The sequence below is a fragment of the Equus przewalskii genome, chromosome 25 (assembly GCF_037783145.1).
Source record: "Equus przewalskii isolate Varuska chromosome 25, EquPr2, whole genome shotgun sequence".
In the NCBI taxonomy this organism is placed as follows: domain Eukaryota; kingdom Metazoa; phylum Chordata; class Mammalia; order Perissodactyla; family Equidae; genus Equus; species Equus przewalskii.
The window spans coordinates 16,964,052-16,982,562 of record NC_091855.1 but is presented as its reverse complement, the minus strand read 5'-3'; the positions used below and the strand labels follow the sequence as shown (position 1 = coordinate 16,982,562).

Below are 18,511 nucleotides of genomic sequence, written 5' to 3'. Positions count from 1 at the left end.
TTCCATCTGGAGATTACTTATGAAAAGTTCCAGCAACGCAGATTTAAAAGAGCCTATATGATCAATCACTATTATTGCTTCACTTATGAAAATAATAGTCCAAGTTTCTTGAAACTAGACTTATTTTAGAAACAAATTACCCTTACTGTGATTATCTTTGATAAAAATGGAGGTGATTTTAGAGAGAAAAATTAGGTTTCAAAAGAAACTATAATACGCCTTTGTGGATATTAGATTCTAGTGCTATTCACTGTCTGTTAAGGTTTTGTTTATTACCTATAAACTGGACTGGGTCCAGAATTCTTCCAGGTTCCTCCAATATCAGGCTACAACCCTCCAAAATGACGTGTCCAATCTTCTCCCAACTTTTGACTTGGCATCATTGAGAACTAAAACTGCCCTTTTTCTTGAAGCCCTGCAAACTGAAGCTGAACAACCCAATATGGATTTCAGATAAATCATCACAATGGTTTATGTATGGACAATTTTTATGCCAATTGCTGTATGGACCACTTGGAAAGATCATCAGAGACATTTAAACTGCAAACAAGAAAAATCTGTCAGACGGCCACTGCCTGCCCTCACTCCATCTGAAAATGCCTGACAGATATCTAGAAATCTCTTTGACTGGCTGCCATAGAACTCAGAAATTTGGATTATAGTCTGCTTCAGTCATTAACCATTGTTTTTCTTTTGTTTCCTAGAAATGCCTCTTATTAAATACCTGACTGCTTGCACCATTTGGGAGCCCACCTGCATCACTGCCTCCTGAAGCTGGACAGCTATTACTTAATTGGACTGACCTATTCTCTAAACTGAGAGTCTGGTTCACTGAGATGGGGGGAACAATAAGGGATAAGAGAACAATCTATCAACTCAACTCCTGAAATTCGAAACTTCTCATGAAGCTTCAAAGGCAGGACTGAAAGGGTTCAGAACAGGCCTCCCCAAGATATACCACTTTGGCATGTGGAATATTTTGAGCTAAAGGCGATCAAGACCCTGCGGACTTAAGAAAAACTTTTTTTATCTCTCCCTTAAAGAATTTAAATTGGGGGCCTTGCCCATAAGAAGTATTATTAACAGAAACTAACTTTTATTATCTATCTGTATGGCAGGATAAACCTCTAATTACTGAACATCTGCTCTTCTTATCATCCTGTGAATTATCTTCCTCCTCCCTAAGCCTCAGGCCCCCATCCCATTCACTAACCAAAATGGCATGTATATCTCGTTTTACCTTTTTTGTCTTGCAACCTTTCATGTATGTGGGGTCTCTGACCCTCTTATGTACGTAGGGTTCCCATCCATACGCAATTAAATTTGATTTTCTCCTATTAATCCATCTCATGTCAATTTAATTCTTAAACCAGCCAGAAGAACCTAGAAGGGTAGAGGAAAATTTCTTCCTCTCCCACAATACAATACTCAAGACAGTGTATAATTGGCATAAGAACAGACAAACAGACCAGTGGAATGGAAAGAGTCCAGGAATAGACTCACACATATATGGTCAATTGAGTTTCAACCAAGACACCAACTCAATTCAATAGGAAGTCTTCTTAATCAATGATATTAGATATACATATGAGGAAAAAAAAAACCCTCAACAGTTACCTTATTTCATATACAAAAAAATTAAAGATAGGTTATCAACCTAAATGTAAAAGATAAAACCCTAAAGCATCTTTAAGTAAATATAGGAAAATATTTTCCCAATATTTGATAAGCAAGGATTTCTTAGATAACACACAGTAAAGCAGTAACCATGAAAAATGATAAAATAGACTTAAAATTAAACTTTCTGCTCAAGAGACACCATTAAGAGTACATGTATTTATTACCAAAATATATAGTATATATTTTAATATACATTTAAAATCTTACAAATCGACAATAAAAAGATAATTCAATAATAATTTAGAAAAATAGCAAAGACTTGAAAAAGACACTCCGCAAAAACAGATATATGAATGGCCAATAAGCACATGAAAAGATGCCCAAAATCATTAGTCATCAAGAAAATGCAAATTAAAATCACAATGAGATACCTTTTCACATTCACCCTACCAGAATGGCTGAAATTTTTAAAAAGGAAGGAAAAAAAATTGACAATACCAAATGCTAGTAAGAACATGGAGCAACTAGAACTTCATAAATTGCTGGTGCAAGGATAAATGGCACAACCACTTTGGAAAACAGTTTGGAAGTTTCTTATATAGTAAAACATACATCTACTCTATGAGCCAACAACTCTTTTCCTATGCATTTACCCAAGAGAAATGAAAACACATGTCCACAAAACGACTTCACAAGAATGCTTATAGCAGCCTTATTCATAAATGTCAATAACTAGAAACAACCCAAATCTTAAAAACACTTAAGATTTACTAATTTTATTGCATATAAATTATAGCTAACAAAATAAAACAAAACAATTTTAAGAAGAAAGAATAAAGGTATTAAAAAGTGATGGAGCAATCTTTCCCCTCCCCCACTGGAAACAGGAAAGAGAGCTTGAGAGAAACCTGAGGGGCATGGGGAGATTTGTGCTGGAAAGAGAAAGAGTGCTGAAGGATGTTTACAGGCAAAGAAAAAGCATGAAGAGATGAGGCAGAGGAGAGAATGGAATGACATGACTAGAGGACTGACATCTAGAGAAGGCGAGAGGACCAAGGACAGACAGGATAAAGAGGTGAACTGCGGAGAGGAGCAGGAGGCCATAAAGCATGGAGTGAAGAACAGACAACAGAGGAAATAAGGAGCTGGCATTTTGGGAAGTAGGTTCAGTCTCCCACAGGGTGGTTCCATGGGCTTGCCATGGAGCTGTCTTTGACTCCTTCCTCTCTCTTAACCCAAGAGTCAATCAATTACTACTGACCCTTGGGTGTTTTTCAATTCCTTTGTGCCACTCAACGGAAACTGCATTGAAAGGAGAATCTCAAGTTATGACTGTGTAACGGCTATAATACTTGCCCAACATAATGAGAGAATATCTGGCAAAAGACTAGAATCTTTCTTTTGAATGATGTATGCATTGTGTCAACATGAACTAACTTTTATAGAAAGTATGCAAAGGCCCGCCTGTTTCCTGCTCTTTAAATGACTTATTTTGCTAATTTTAACAAATAATTATGCATCTGGGCTGTTATTTACCTATCCTTAAACTAGAGATGTCACAGACTAATAAACATTAGAATCCTTAGATTAGCCAAACATTCTAAATATGGAACATGCTCTCTAGGTTAATTTCCTCACCCACAGGTGAAAAGTAACATTCAATAAATGGTCCAATAAAGGAGCTAATTCACCTCACAGGGCACAGAGACTAATACTCACTAGAGGTGGGGTAAGAAACTACCTTCCACGTAGCACGCCGAGTCTGGTTGCTTTAAAGCTACAACTTCGACTTTCTTTTCTCAATGCATTTGAGCACTCTTTTTGAAAACTACATGATTTTACCCTAATTACAAACAATTTAAAATGTCTAAATAACCGTTAAGTTTAAACATCATCTCTCTTTCGAAGGAGGAGAATTCTATCCTAACAAGAGTTGAAATGTTTTCATCAGGGTGAATCAAGTGTTGCCACTACTACTGTATCCCTCTTTTTCTTATTCAGCAAAGACATCACTTCCAAGATAACTGATAACTTCTTTGTTAGTAGCTAAATCCAAAGTTCCTAAAAACAAAGTCTATGAATCAACTTTATCTCAGCCTTTAACAGAATTTGATTTCAACATATACTGGAAAGTAAACAAGAGACAACATGAGCTCAGAAACGTCCCTCTGATCACGCAGTCTTACAACACACAGTAAGCACCCCATCGCTTCCCCTCAGCGGAACAAGCCGCTGACAGAGAGCCATTAGCGTTCTGAAACAAGTTCAGGAGGCTTGTCAATGTAAACTATTGGCCAGCTACAAGGAACGTCAAATCTCCATGATACAGTAGTTTCAGAGCTTCCCATTAGAGTCAGCACAGGTTTACGATGAAATGCAAGAAAGCATTTCTGATGAGGTGGCTGCTGCCAATGCAGAAGCAGTTTTAGGCCTGCTTCCAAATGTGACATGGCATCATCCCATGGAACAAGGTGCCCGTTCAGATAATGTCCGCAGCAGGACCAGCATCTCTTCACCATAGGGGATTGGGGACTTCAAACAAACAGTTCTGCTTTCTAGTTACTCCAGGAGAGAGGGGATGGAAACATCTTTTTCTCCCTCTTAATTCTCCTTGCGAGTTATACTCGCTGTAGTCCAGGTCACAACTCTCGGGAGAACAGTGTCTCACGTCGATAAACACAAACTGAAAAGCCTGATGGCAAAGAGCTAAATCACACACAAAAAAGCAGTTGTTCTGTATAAAAGTCCCACAAAGGCTCCAAGTCCATCTGTCAGAGAAACAGTCCTCTCACTGAATAAGAAGAGAGATTAAGTCTCTCTGAAATAGTAATTACAAAAGCCAGTTATTTTTCGTACAGCCAGGAGCCTCAAGGTCATTGCCAATGGAAACTTACTGCCACAGATAAAGAGCAGCGATTCCTCTATTTGTAAATATCATGCAATACCAATAACTCATTTTAATGCAATATATGCTATATTTGTTTAATGTGCAAATCATTTTCTTTTGCAAAAGGTCCAAGCAGGTAAAAGCTGGACTAAGCAAGAAACAGCTATTCCCTGGAAACGAGATTGTCAAAAGCAGCCGGTTCTCGGATGGAGGTCATGAACTAAACAGACAATGTTTATAGTCAGTCACTCAAGCAGAGAATAATAGTAATGACAATACCCTCTCCCATTTACAATGCTTTAAAGTTTACCAGAGAGCATTTTTGTATTCATTATCTCGTTTGGGAAAATGGGCCAAGTCCACACAGGACTACAGGGAGCATCGCAGCACCAAACAGAGCCTTCTGAAGGTCACAGGAGAAACAATGTGGTCCTCTGCCCCTGGAGGAAAAACACTAACAAAATCAAAGTAACTGCCTCTTCACTTGTGCTGAAAAACATTTGAGAAACAGTAACCAAGACGCTATCTTGTAGACCCACACATTCTCCCAGATTCGAAGGCAACACGCCATGCCTGCAGGTAGTGCTGGGCCAGATTCAACAAACACAACCAAAAAGAGCGGGTCTGGAAAAGAAAGAAAGGAAGACGGTAACTACTTAGGAAATCAGACTTTTCTTTTCTCTCTCCTCTCTTTCCTTCTTTCATTTTTTGGTGTTTTTCAAGCATTGAAACTTATAACAATGGGCCTACTTTGCCTTTCTGTATCCAGAAATACCAGAAAACTCCAAAAAGCACCATGATTCTGCCTTTGTTTTATAACACTAGGAAGAAAGTGCCCTTGACAAGGTAGTTTAGAGACTTGATAGATAATATGGACAGAGAGATCTGAGGCAGCAACTGGAGAAGGGAGAAGAGAAATCCTCCAGCATTCAGACCCCTTCTATCAAACACACCAGATTAACCGCCTTCCTTGCCAAGGATGATATCCCTCCGTACCAGTGAAAGGATTCCCCAAGGCAGTGATTCCAACCAGGGGTTTCACACCACCTCTACGAGACTCCAAGAATCTCAAAGAATACAACAAAATTTCAGAACAAAATTTTAATTCAACTCATTTGTGGAGGGCTGATGTACCACAAAAAGTGAACGTAAGAATGGTCAGAAACGGCATCTCTGGGAACTAGACAATAGTGCACACTCTTATTTTGCAACTTAAAGAAAAAATAACTTCTCACACTTCTCATTCTTCCAAAGAAAATGAGAGATCCTAGAGTATAATAGTAAGGAAGAGGACTCAATTTTTCTTAAAAAAAAAAGCTCCACTTATTTCATAGCCTCCTCACAGAATTAATAAGGAGGAATTCGTCTGGTAGGAATTAGAATGGCTATTTGAAGGGGCTAACAGCCTATTTTTTTCCTGCAGTTAAGTCAGCAAATCAGTCAGACTTTCTATTAACTGAGCATCTACTATGAGGAAAACACTGACAAGTTAGCTATTGCTCAAAATCTGTCCTCAGACCTTGGTCAGAAAATGATAGCTACCTGGTGCCATTCACGTCAACAGAAAAAGTTAAAAGAGCAATGGCAGAGTTAGCAACTTCTCTTTGGTGTTTGACTTTTTTAGACTAGAAGTTCTTCACTTGAACTCTTTTCTCTAATATTCTTCCCAGATTGGTGGTCCATCACTTCATTCTTTACTTGAACTTGGTTTTATTCCCATCCTCCACTTAGAACGGAACAAAGTCAAACCTACCTATCAACCTCTCTCTCTCTTTCTCTCTCTCTCTCATAAAAAAAGAAGAAAATGGAGATGGAGAAGAAAAAGATAGCCCGCTTTGAAAAGGAATGAGAATGAGGATTGGGAGACCAACTGAAAACGATTTATCCAAATTCTTTTGAAAAAGAGATCACACTGGAATCTTATCTAAAACAAAAAACCTCTCAAGCTGCCTTGTGTCAGAGAAGTAAACCAAGAATCAGTAACCCACTGACAGTGTGTAACTTGTTAAGAGTCCAAGAAGCAAATAAACAAACAGGGAGGGTTCTTCATTTATGGCATTAACACTGGGGCTGAGAACAGTTAACTGAAATAAATCTGATGCGTGCCATGCAAGAAAACCAACTGACACACAGTTCCAACATGTGGATAAAAAGACAACAGGCGGCCGGCCAGGTGGCATAGTGGTTAAGTTCACGCGCTCCTGGTCGGTGGCCCAGGGTTCACAGGTTTGGATCCCAGGGGCGTGGACCTAGTGCCACTCGTCAAGCCACACTGTGGTGACATCCCACATTAAAATAGGGGAAGACTGGCACAGACGTTAACTCAAGGCCAATCTTCCTCACACACACACACAAAAAACAGACAACAGTTCAGAACCACCGAACATGATCACACAAAATTTCAATGCCCCACGATGTCATTCATAAGTAAAACAGGTAGGAAAGATAAGATTATGATTTATTAATGACAGTATTTTGAAAACAAATTAAAATTTGCTTTCTTTAATGATTTAGATACTAAGATCTCAATTTGATGCTTAAAACTAGAAACACATTATGACACAAATGTACCAAAGTTTGAGTGTTTTCTAACAATACAAACTTATAAAATAATCTAAAACTTGGCAATATTTGCCTAATAAAATTCAAATCAGTGTCTCAAAGGAAGGGACTGCAATCGCAAAAGTGAACTCCAGCAAGTGCTGCTGTATGACCGAAGGATCTACAAAGACAGCGTGAGGTACTTACTAACATTAACAGCTGCTGAAACACATTCTTTTAAAAGTCCTCATTTTCTTCCAGGGGTGGAGTTTCCCAAAGAATTCCAGGCTAAAATCTAAACGGACACAGCGCCAAAAGTGAGTGATACCACAAAGTGCAGACTTCCTTTAAAATGACTTTCACACTCTTTTCTCGGAAGAGAGGACAAAGGACAAAGCTCTCATCACTGCTCTGTTTACACCACAATGGCTTCAGGACAAGAAACTGTGGGGGTCATTACTGGCCAACTGGCTGAAGTGCATCATTGCTCATGGAGAATGCCTCTGTTAAGGACAGGCACTTAAAAGAAGCCCACTGGCAGCTAAGAGGGCTGTGGCATACCAGGTTATTTTGAGCCTCGAGAAGGAGGCCAGCAAACAAATGCTCAGAAACCAACAAAACACCACAAAGGACAAATTCTTTCAGAATCAGGAAGACGTGTGTTGCTTACTTGAGTCTTTGTGGTGTGATGATATGAAAACCAGACAATAACCCAAGTCATTGTAAACTGAAGCACCAAGCGGGATAATCAGAGATCTGCGTCAGCGCAGAATTCCAGTGAGGTTTGCAATGCGGCATTGTGAAGTTACCTGAGGCTGTTACAGGACAGGGGAGGGAGCAGAGAAAAGAGTCACACCAGATAGAAGGTGGCAGGGGACAGACAGACCGTAACGGAAAAAAAAATCCAGGAGGACTCTGACACTCAATTATCCCTGGGAAATGACCACATGCAGCCTCTGGTCACTGGACTCTTCTCTCTCATCTTTCTATCAGAGGAGCAGAGGGCATTTCTTTTAAAAGTGTATCATTCTTCTACTCTTTCTATATAGCAGTTTATTTCACAGGACTCCTTCCCTTAAAAACTAAAACAGAAACACCTCATACCTACATAGAGAAACATGCCCTACACAAGAAAATCTCTCCCTAAAAATCATTGGGAACAAAAGTTTACAGCTTCTCCTTAAAGAGGCTCTCTCCTTATCCTATGATGAAATGGAGACGACCTGCGGAAATACATACTGGCAGTTTAGATGATATTAACTCTAACACATACCATATATAAGTATTTAAGAGTTTCTGGGTGCCACCACCTTCAGTCAGTTCTTTATTAATAATTGGCATGGGGTTTTTTCCATTTTTAATGGTGTGCTCTGAGAACATGTTATTAGCGAATGTCAATAACAGCTACTTTTGGATGGTAAGATTATAGATGGTTTTCATTTTCAACTTTACGTTTATCTGCCTTTTCTACATTTTCACAAGTATGTATTATTTTTATAAAATCTACTTTTAAAATTTGCTGGGGAACAAAGTGTTGTGAGATTTTCTTGATGTTTTGAACAAATACAACTGAAGGATTCCAAATGATCATCAAAATATAATTAAAAGATGAAAATATAGCAGCAATGAATACTGGCCCTTGGCCTCAATCTTTACAACCAACAAGCTCTATATACTTGCAGAGCGGACTGACAGCCACTGCTATCTCCATCTTTAAATGAGGCCACTATGTAGTACTACAATGGGAGTATCACCAAATTTTAGGGATGGAGCCAAATATTCAGACAGAAATAGAGACAGCTGGCCTATCTTCACACACTGTTTAGCAGAGCTTTCCAGATTACAGAAGGAGCACCTAACCCTACAGACCAGATTAATTCTACTTAATTGGTTTGAGAAGAAAATTAAAAAAAAAAAAAAAATAGAAAGAGGGTAGGAAGCTTTCAACAAGGATTAGCATTCAGTCCGAAAATTGAGATTTCATTTCCAGAAAGTTAAATAGCATCTGCTACTGAGGGGAGGAGGCAGACTTAAATATAAAACTCCTTTAGTATATATATTTTTTTTCCTGAGGAAGATTTGCCCTGAGCTAACATCTGTGCCAATCTTCCTCTATTTTGTATGTGGGTTGCCAGCATAGCATGGCTGACAAGTAGTGTAGGTCCACGCCTGGGATCTAAACCCATGAACCCAGGCCACCAAAGCAGAGCATGCTGAACTTAACCACCATGCCACGGGCCGGCCCGTCCTTTAGATATTTATACGCTCATTAAGAACTCTGGAATTCTTGCCTGAGGTCTTACAATCACTGTACCCATTAACAATAGGTATCGACTGTCACGGAAGAAATAATTTACACAAAGTAATCTAAAAGCTATAAAGTGATGTTAAATGCCCAACAGAGTAAACCATTCACGCCCCTCTGTGTAGGTGTTGGCTAATGACCCAATTATTTACTCAAAATGCAAATTAAGGGTAATATGGATGGGTGACTTTTATTTGGTACTAAAGCATGCTCTCTTGGCTCCTAATTGCAAAAAAAAGATTAAATGAAAGGTTAATTAGGTACTAAACAAGTCCTTATGACAAACAGGATCAAAGTTCTCAGAGAACAGCACTCTTTATAAACACAGCCTAAATCACTAACATGAAGGTCCTTGTGATTTATTTCAGGGAAAAGAGCTTAACTAACCATGTAATAAGGAATTTTATCAAGGGGATTCGTGGAAACACTTTACCAATCAGTTTCTTAGAAACTCACTCTACAGGCTTTCAACTTCACTCAGCAGATGTGCTAACAATAATTTATAACTTGAACACCTGATTTTCAACAACTGCAAAATGAATGTGACAATGTTTAACAAACAGCAATCCCCTAGATGGACACAGACAACCCCGCTCACGCGCATGCACGCACACCCACAGACACAGAACAGCAGCTACGTCTGCAAAACACAGAATGACATGGCGAGCTACGGCTTCCTCCACTTCCCGTCAAAAGACACATTCCTCTGAGATGCCCACTCACACCCATTCCAAAATGAAAATAAAGATTTATCCTCGTATTAAAAAGTCAACTCATATCACAAGTTGGAAATCTGGTCTTTTTGCTATGGATTGGATAAATCTGCTCATCTCTTTAGAGCAGACACAGTAAGATGATTAAGTGCTGGGCAGGCCCCAAATGCACCATCAGAAAACCTAAAGAAAAACAATGAATTAAAAGGCTTACTTTCTGTCTAAGGAAAGTCTTCATTTTATCTTTATCCCTAAACGACTTGTAAATGTCCTCCACTTTCGAATGAATATGATTATTTTAAAGTTTTGATATAAAATAAATTGAAACAAAGTCAACTTATTATTTAGTGAAGACAAAAAAATGACTTTCACTGAATTCATTGCCAGGTACCTAGTGGGTCTCAATAAATCTGTTGACCCATCATTTTGAGAAAGGGAAGAAAAGGATATCAAAATTGCCTCCTAAATAGGAGAGAGATTGATGAGTGGGACAAGTTAGGAAGCAAAATGGAGCCAATGTAGGCTCCTGGGATTTCCCTCTAACCTCAGCTGTGCTGTGGGGGTTGAGCTGCAGCCCCAGGCAGCAAGCAGCCCCTGGAGGCCCCTTCCTGCAAGACGCGGTAGGAGGCGGAACTGGAGCTGGATACAAGGCAACAGGTACCCCCCTCTTCACAAAGCAAAGCATCTAAAGCTCGGAGGAATGCTGTACAACAAACCCGTGAAACCAGAACTGCTTACAAACGTCAAATATTCTACTCCTTTTCATTCCATCTAGGGAAGAAATGTGCTTCACAAGTGTATGTTTATCCTCTAGAATACTCTCAAACGCAAAGAAAAGTCTCCCTTTCTAACTCCCTCAATCAGGATAAAGAGCAGAAAACGTTTAGTGGCATTCCAGATAATTTGTGCCAATTTAGATGATTCATGGATTGCTTTCCCAGACTAAATGGTCTACGGACAGTGCTTTCAAGTCAACCAGGGTGCGGAGAGCAAGACCTAATCACAGCCCTGAGTCACTGTCTGGAGGTCCCCTCAGCCCGGTGGACCAGCCCCCACAAACGCACCGTCTCATTTTGAGGTATAAGAACAAGCCAAGTCGACAGATCCCTTTACATAAAAAATAAACAAGACGATGTCATTCCACAAGAAACAAAAAGATCAGTTCACTGAACCGATTTTTCAAAGAAAAATTTCAATAGGCTTTTTCTGTTAAAAAAGCAACTATAACACTAAAGCTTTTAAAACAAGAAAATGGATATAAAATATATTACAGTATTGGGGCTGGCCCAGTGGCATAGTGGTTAAGTCTGAGTGCTCTGCTTCAGTGGCCCAGGATTCACAGGTTCAGACCTGTGCATGGACCTACCCACTGCTCATCAAACCATGCTGCGGCAGCATCCCATATACAAAATAGAGGGAGAGTGGCACAGATGGTAGCTCAGCAACAATCTTCCTCAAGAAAAAAGGAGAAGATTGGCAATGGATGTTAGCTCAGGGCCAATCTTTCTCACCAAAAAAAAAAAAAAATATATATATATATATATATATACACACACACATATATATGTCAGGATTATCAGATTGATATATGTATCATATATATGAGATACATATATATATATCACGATTATAGCTTAAATAACCTGCATTTCTTCTGTCTATATTTGGCCTGATGTACAAAATGGCACACCATCTCAACACTGGTCATCTCCCAAAGGGAGAGATTTATTAGCTCTTTTCAAAGGAACTTCATTGATTGGTGCTTCCATTTGGTGGCTATCATCTTCTAACATTGGCAACATTTTAAGATCCTGGGTCCACAATGGAGAAAAAACGCTAAAGATAGTTACAGTTAAATAAAATTAAAAGAAGGATCCATTCTTTTAACAACAAAAAACGCATGCACAAAGCACAAAAACCTAAAATTCGACTTCAACAAAAGATGTAATTGTTTTCCTTCCTGGAACATGGATACAATATATATGAATTAAGGGGGGGGGAATCTTTTGAGTTTACTCTTTTTTCACATGTTAAACATGTAAGCAAGATAATACCTTGAAAAAAAATAGAAATCCTCTTTTGATTGTCATAAATCTTTCTCTGACACTGTATCAGTAATTATGTTCCTAAATTGAATGGATTAATAATTTCGGAATGGCAACGACTATTCAGTTCCGTGCAGGCAACCTTCCAAACAAGAAGACGGGGTAACTGGAATCTTCTGATAGCAAAAGAATGAGTGTTTTGAATGTAGAAGTGAAATAACCTAAGATACATTTCAGACAAGAATGATACAAAATTACCTCCAAGGCTCATGTTGGGGCACAAAGGAGAATAACGATACAGCACTGATTTCCCGGCCTCCCAAGTGACTGAGGGGTCATGCTCCACAGTCTGTTCATAGGGGTGGACGCCCGTTCTGCAACTGCTGCCGCCAGGACAAGGAACAAGCCGACAAACTCACACATTTAGAAAGCTCAGAAGTAAACTTACTTTATAGGGGTGATGGCTAACTGTCAGAGCACAGAAAAATGCATGGATTTGCCTAAGTTTGCCAAAAGCATGCATTCTGGCCACAGGATGAGGAGAGCAACTTAAATGAAAGAAGCTACCCACACACTCTGAAAAGCTCCCTCATGGCACAGTGGGTCTAACATAGCCCTGCACAGGAGTGCCGAAGCGGGCGCAGAAAGTGAACTCAGCAGCAGACCAAGCACCCGGTCCCAGAAGACAAGATCAAAGGCTGTCGGCATGCTGATTAAACTCATCGACCATTTAAAGCCTAACACGTTTCATTACAGATCCCTGGGAGGCCTGGGAACAGATCTTTTGACAAGTGTTTGAGAACAAATTTATTGCCTCTTTCCGAGATCCTGAATTTATTCTAAATTCCTTTGTGATTTTAAACAACAAATACACATAAGTATCTACACTTAGCTGAAGTTGTAGAAGCATACAAAAATCATACTACACATTTGCGGTGAAAGTACCAAAAATGCAGGGTTAGAATAAAGACCAGAACCAGGACAGCGATTCCTCGGGGGCGGACAGAGGGCACTGCTCTCAGGGACGAGGGCCTGGGTTGTGACCGTTCCACAGAACTGGTAAACATGCCTTTCTCTAGCGTGCTGTGGGAGGGTACCTATGGATATTTGTTATATTATTCCTTATATAGTTTTCGTATTTGGAATATTCATATTAACTTCTGAAGAACAAAAGCAAACAAGGAATTACGGGCTTGGGCACATAGCCTATTCTAAGAAAACATGGAGAACAGGCCCACACTGCCAAAACACACCTGCACATGGGGTGTTTCCAGGCCAGGAGTCCAGGGCCCTTTTCAGCGTCCACAGCCCAAGTGGGTTGATTAAAAGGGAAAACCTTCCAGGGGAAAAGAGAATCCGCAAGCAATGTATTTTATTCCCCTGTTTTTGAACATTAAATCGCTACCTGTTAACTCTTAAGACTGAAGAGGCTGCCAGTCAACACCAACACACCCTGCCAGTTTTACGGTATTATTTTGCCTCACTTTGCAATTACTCTCACATTCCCCAGGGAGAAACTAATGGATTACTAAAAATAAAACGGAGATTCAGTGAATCACTTAGGATGTTTTGGCTCCCAACAAAAACTGGCTCAAACAAAAAGGGAATGTATTGGCTCAAAAGCTGGGACTTCTGGAGGAAAGAACAGGCTGCAGCACTGGTTTCTCTGTCCTCTGCCCTGGGTGGCTTCTTGCTCAGGCTGCAGCCACAGCAGACCTTACACCAGCATATAATGACGTCCAGAACAAGAGAAAGAGGCAAACTCTTCCTGTAGCTCTGTTTTAAATACACAAGGACTTCTGCCAGAAGTTCCTGGCTAAAACAGGATTACTGGCCTGTTCCTGAAACCATCCCTCTGGCCAGGTAACACCCAACACTGGCTGATGGCTTGTCCATGATGAGTCAATCACGGACAAAGTAGGGATGGGACTGCCCCTAATCAGGGCCCATCTGGAGGCTGCAGTCAGTTCTTCAACTCGGTAACATTGGGGATGGAGGGGATGCACGACACAGATCGAACCCTAATGTCCACTCTTCTGGTCTTTACAGGGAACAGACTGAGCAATACTATGTTTATCAGAAGATGAAATTAATCACTATCATGGTATATTTGTATATAAAGCTATAGACTCAAAAAGCAGATGACCAAACGAATTGATGCCTTGGAAAAAAGTAGATTTTAAAACTCTTTGTTTCTCTATTCCCACTGCTCCAATGAGAAATTTAAAGACAGAAAGTCAACGTATTTTAAAGTAAGCAGGTCATAAGAAGCATGGTATAGTACTTACTATATTCTCGTGCCATTGCTATAGAAATTTAGCCAATAGCATCCACAGGAACAATGTACAACCTGAAAAAAATAGTTAAAAATAAAACACAGTTAAAAAATAGAAACAATGGCTACGTTCAAAAGAAATTTCACTAAAATAGTTACATAACAAAAGTTTTCCCCTTTTTTCTGGAAGAGACAAACCAGCCTTTTTAAAGTAAGCAGCTGTATTTAAATTAGAAATTAGAGAAAACATCTGTAGTATTAGAGTATCTCGATATTTTCAAGTTCAAATCATCTCCATCTATTGTAGATCTGACCACCACAAAAACAAAACCAACAACAAAATACATGTTAATCAAGTAATAATGCCCTGGACCGCTATTTACAAAACTGAAACAAAAACAGAATTATTCAGGGGACCTCAAAAGTCATGTAACCTATCCTCTACAATACACATCTACCTCACTCCACTCAACGCATCTTAAGTTAGATAAAACAGCTTCCATTTCTAAATTTCTCAACTCGGGGAGCTAAAGAAATAGTTCTCAGAAAAAATACACATATCGGATTCAAATATTTGACACTGCATCTTAATAAACTGAATATTCAGCATACCATGAATGCTAAAGAAACACGCCCACAGAACTGGTGACTCTAAGACCCCGGAATGGCTTTTAATACTCAAAAGTGAAAGATAAGAACTCTGTCTCTATTCAGACCCTACAACAAATAGCAAGATAGCAAATCACACTTTTAATTAAGAAGGACTTAAAAACACGAAAATCTATCGATGCTGTGGTATTCCTGGGGATGGTGTGCCTTGACAAGGCTAAGGATAGCTATTGTCCAAGTATCTACAAACACCATGTCTAATTTCATTTTCCACAGTGTATATGAGATTTACCCCTGTTGGCATTAGTTACGGTTTGCAGGGGAGGAAAAAACATTTCCTCTACCCTCTCAGGTTCATGAAATGAGGGCCTGCAAATTAAACTGACAAAGACAAATTAATAGGAGAAAAGCCATGTTTCTTTATTGATTGAAGATTTTTACATACATGGGGATGTCACAGAAAAGAATTGAAAGTCCAAAAAGGCAGCTAGACCCAGAGGCTTATATATCATTTCAACAAAGGGCAATAAATTGTGGAGAAGTGACTAGACAAAGGAAAAGGGAGTTTAGGCTCCTAAGGGCAATAAACTATAGAAAGATGACCAAGAAATGTATTGCAGATAAGGATTATTTAGTAAGATTTGTTATGAAGACTCAAGTTTCTCCAGTGGTAAGAATCGCTCTCCTCTTTCTAGTATGGGAGATGGGGCGCACCTTCACAAATGGAAATTTATGCCCTGCTTACAGGCAGAAAGCGGGAGGGCAGAGAGCTCTTCCTGCATCTGCAATGTCTCAATTTTCTTCAGCTCAAAATAATCCTTATGCCAAAGTGGCATATTTTGCAGTGGCATATCCTGATCCCTTTTGTTTCATAAAAACAAAAACACTATTAAAATAATAAAGGTGCAAGTCTCCCAATGGAAGAATATACTTGCAATATACATATATCTACCAAAGGACTCATTCAGAACATATGAAGAACTCCAACAAAACAATAAGAAAAAAAACAGGCCACCGAAACAGGATATCCAAATGGTCAATCAAGTATATGAAAAGGTGCTCAACCCCATTTATTATCATGGAAATACAAATTAAAACCACAATGAGATAAAATTACACACTGATCAAAATGGTAAAAACTGAAAAATCTGACAACACCAAGTCTTAGATGTGGAGCAATTCAGCTCTCATTGACTGCTGGTGGGAGAATGAACTGAAAAACTGTTCACTAACATCTAATAAAGCAGAAGATAAACGTATGCTTTGGCCTAGCAATTCCACTCCTGGGGAAACGTCTACCAGGAACACACACACTTAGGCCCCAAAAGACACATGCAATAATATTCAAAGAAGCACTAAGTGTACAGCCAAAACTCAGTACGAAATAAACTGTGAAATATTCATACAGTGGAATACTATACAGCAGGGGTCACTCAGCTTTTTCTGCAAAGGGCCAGATAGTAAATAATTTTGGCTTTGCAAGCCATATGGTCTCTGTGCCCTGTCGCAACTACTCAATTCTGCCTTTGGAATGCGAGAGCAGCCACAGACGATATGTAAATGCATGGGTGTGGCTGTGTTCCAATAAAAATTTATTTACAAAAACAGGCAGCCAGCCCACAGGCTCTAGTTTGCCTGCTATACAGTAATGAATATAAATGAAGTATAACTAATGCAACAACACAAACGAATCTCACAAATAGAATGTTGAGACAGAGAAGCCAGACATGTGAAAGAATACATTACCGTATGACTCCATTTTATAAAGTTCAAAAATAGCTAAAACTATTAAGTCAAGACAGTAGTTACTGTTGACTGTGGGGGGATAGAAGAGACCAGGAGTGGGTTAAAGGGGGAGGTTAGTAATAGTGGATTCCTTGATTTGGGTGGTGGTTTCATGATTATGTTCAATTTGGGAAAATTCATCAAAGTGTTCCCTTATGATTCACTTTGTCTTCATACGTGTTACACTTGAATAAAAAAGTAAAATACTGGGGCCAGCCCGGTGGCACAGTGGTTACGTTCGCATGTTCTGCTTTGGTGGCCCGGTTCAGATCCCGGGTGTGGACATGGCACCACTTGGCATGCCATGCTGTGGTAGGTGTCCCACATATAAAGTAGAGGAAGATGGGCACAGATGTTAGCTCAGGGCCAATCTTCCTCAGCAAAAAGAGGAGGATTGGCAGCAGTTAGCTCAGGGCCGATCTTCCTCAAAAAAAAAAACCAAAGTAAAATACTGTCATTTTTCTATAAATAAAGACTCCAGGCCAACAACAAAAGCATGTGCTTTCTTATAGCTCACTCTCCCTGGACACCAAACACCCTGTCACAGCAGCAAGCCTTGTGTCCTCACAAAACACGGTCCCCTTAGTCAGTGTGATGTCTGCAGTGCAACCAAACCTCTGTTCTGAGTTCCAGGTAGGCTTTGGGAAATGAGCTGTGATTAGACAGAATGCACAGGAGTGGGAGGAGGAGAAAGCAAGACAAAGGGAGAGAGGAAAGTAACAGATGGTGGATGAAGAGGCCCCCACATTTCTACATAATCTGCTGAATAATCTATACAGAAGAGAAAGTAACGTAAGCAGCTTAGAAACACAATCTGGAAGGTCACTGAACTTGCCTTTCAGACAAAAATAATGACATTTTAAAAGCTGACTAAGGATCTTAAAAGATTCTTGGAGGGATTTGTTTCCACTACAATTTTTTCCAATCTAACAGATTAAGTGAGCAGCAGTTTTAGCTTTTGCATCGAGGAAGTATACCTGACAGATAAAACGGTCTTGACTTTCTAGGCCAGCATATTTTAAGCAATTTCTGTACCTTGATTTCATCTTATCCCTCTGCACCGTGTCTAAAATTTAATTAGATACTGTAACTTCCCAGGGATCACAGGAAGCCGTTAAATTACCAGAGTTGTGCTCAAATATATTAGGAGAGACAGACAATATGAAAATGCCAAGGACAACAAAACCATGGGCATCACATTATAAGGATTCACATTCTATTAGTATGGAATTATATCATGAGTGAAATAAAGACTGAAGGAGTAAAGAAAAAATAGTGAGATCCATTCACTATACTGCATTTACCGCATAATTGATATGTGCAAGAAATTGAACTAGATGCTGGAAATGCAAAGATAAAGTTCCTGTCTTTAAGGAGCTCACAGTTATAAAGAAGCTGACAAGTCTATGCATCAATAATTTAAATATCATAAAACATACACAACAGTCACAAGTGCTATGGAGCTATAAATTAACAAGAGAGAATTATTAAATGTACGAGGAGTGAAACACAAGTAAGGGAAGAGGAGGAGATGGAAATGAAGTCTTCACATAATAGTGAAGAGTTAAAATGGGTTTTGAAAGATTAAAGATGGGCAAGGTAAGAGGAGGGAATAGAGCATCATTCTAGGCAGAGGGAGAGAATGTGCAAAGGCACAGAGGCATGAATAACCAGTCATGTCTGAGGAATAAGAAGAAATCTGAAGCAGCCAGAACATGGTGTACAAGGACA

General features: G+C 39.4%; 1 protein-coding gene across 43 annotated transcripts in view; it reads right to left on the bottom strand.

The window, feature by feature from the left end:
* The window catches only part of SIPA1L1 (signal induced proliferation associated 1 like 1), a 360,404-nt gene that overhangs the window by 183,062 nt on the left and 158,831 nt on the right, over positions 1-18,511 (bottom strand). For 39 of the 43 annotated variants that reach the window (XM_070593958.1, XM_070593937.1, XM_070593976.1 and 36 more), the window contains one exon: positions 14,400-14,461. The gene's annotated coding sequence lies outside the window, so the exon portion shown is untranslated. Of the gene's footprint in view, positions 1-7,255; positions 7,344-14,399; positions 14,462-18,511 lie in introns of all 43 variants that reach the window. The other 4 variants (XM_070593953.1, XM_070593950.1, XM_070593969.1 and 1 more) reach the window with 1 other exon arrangement.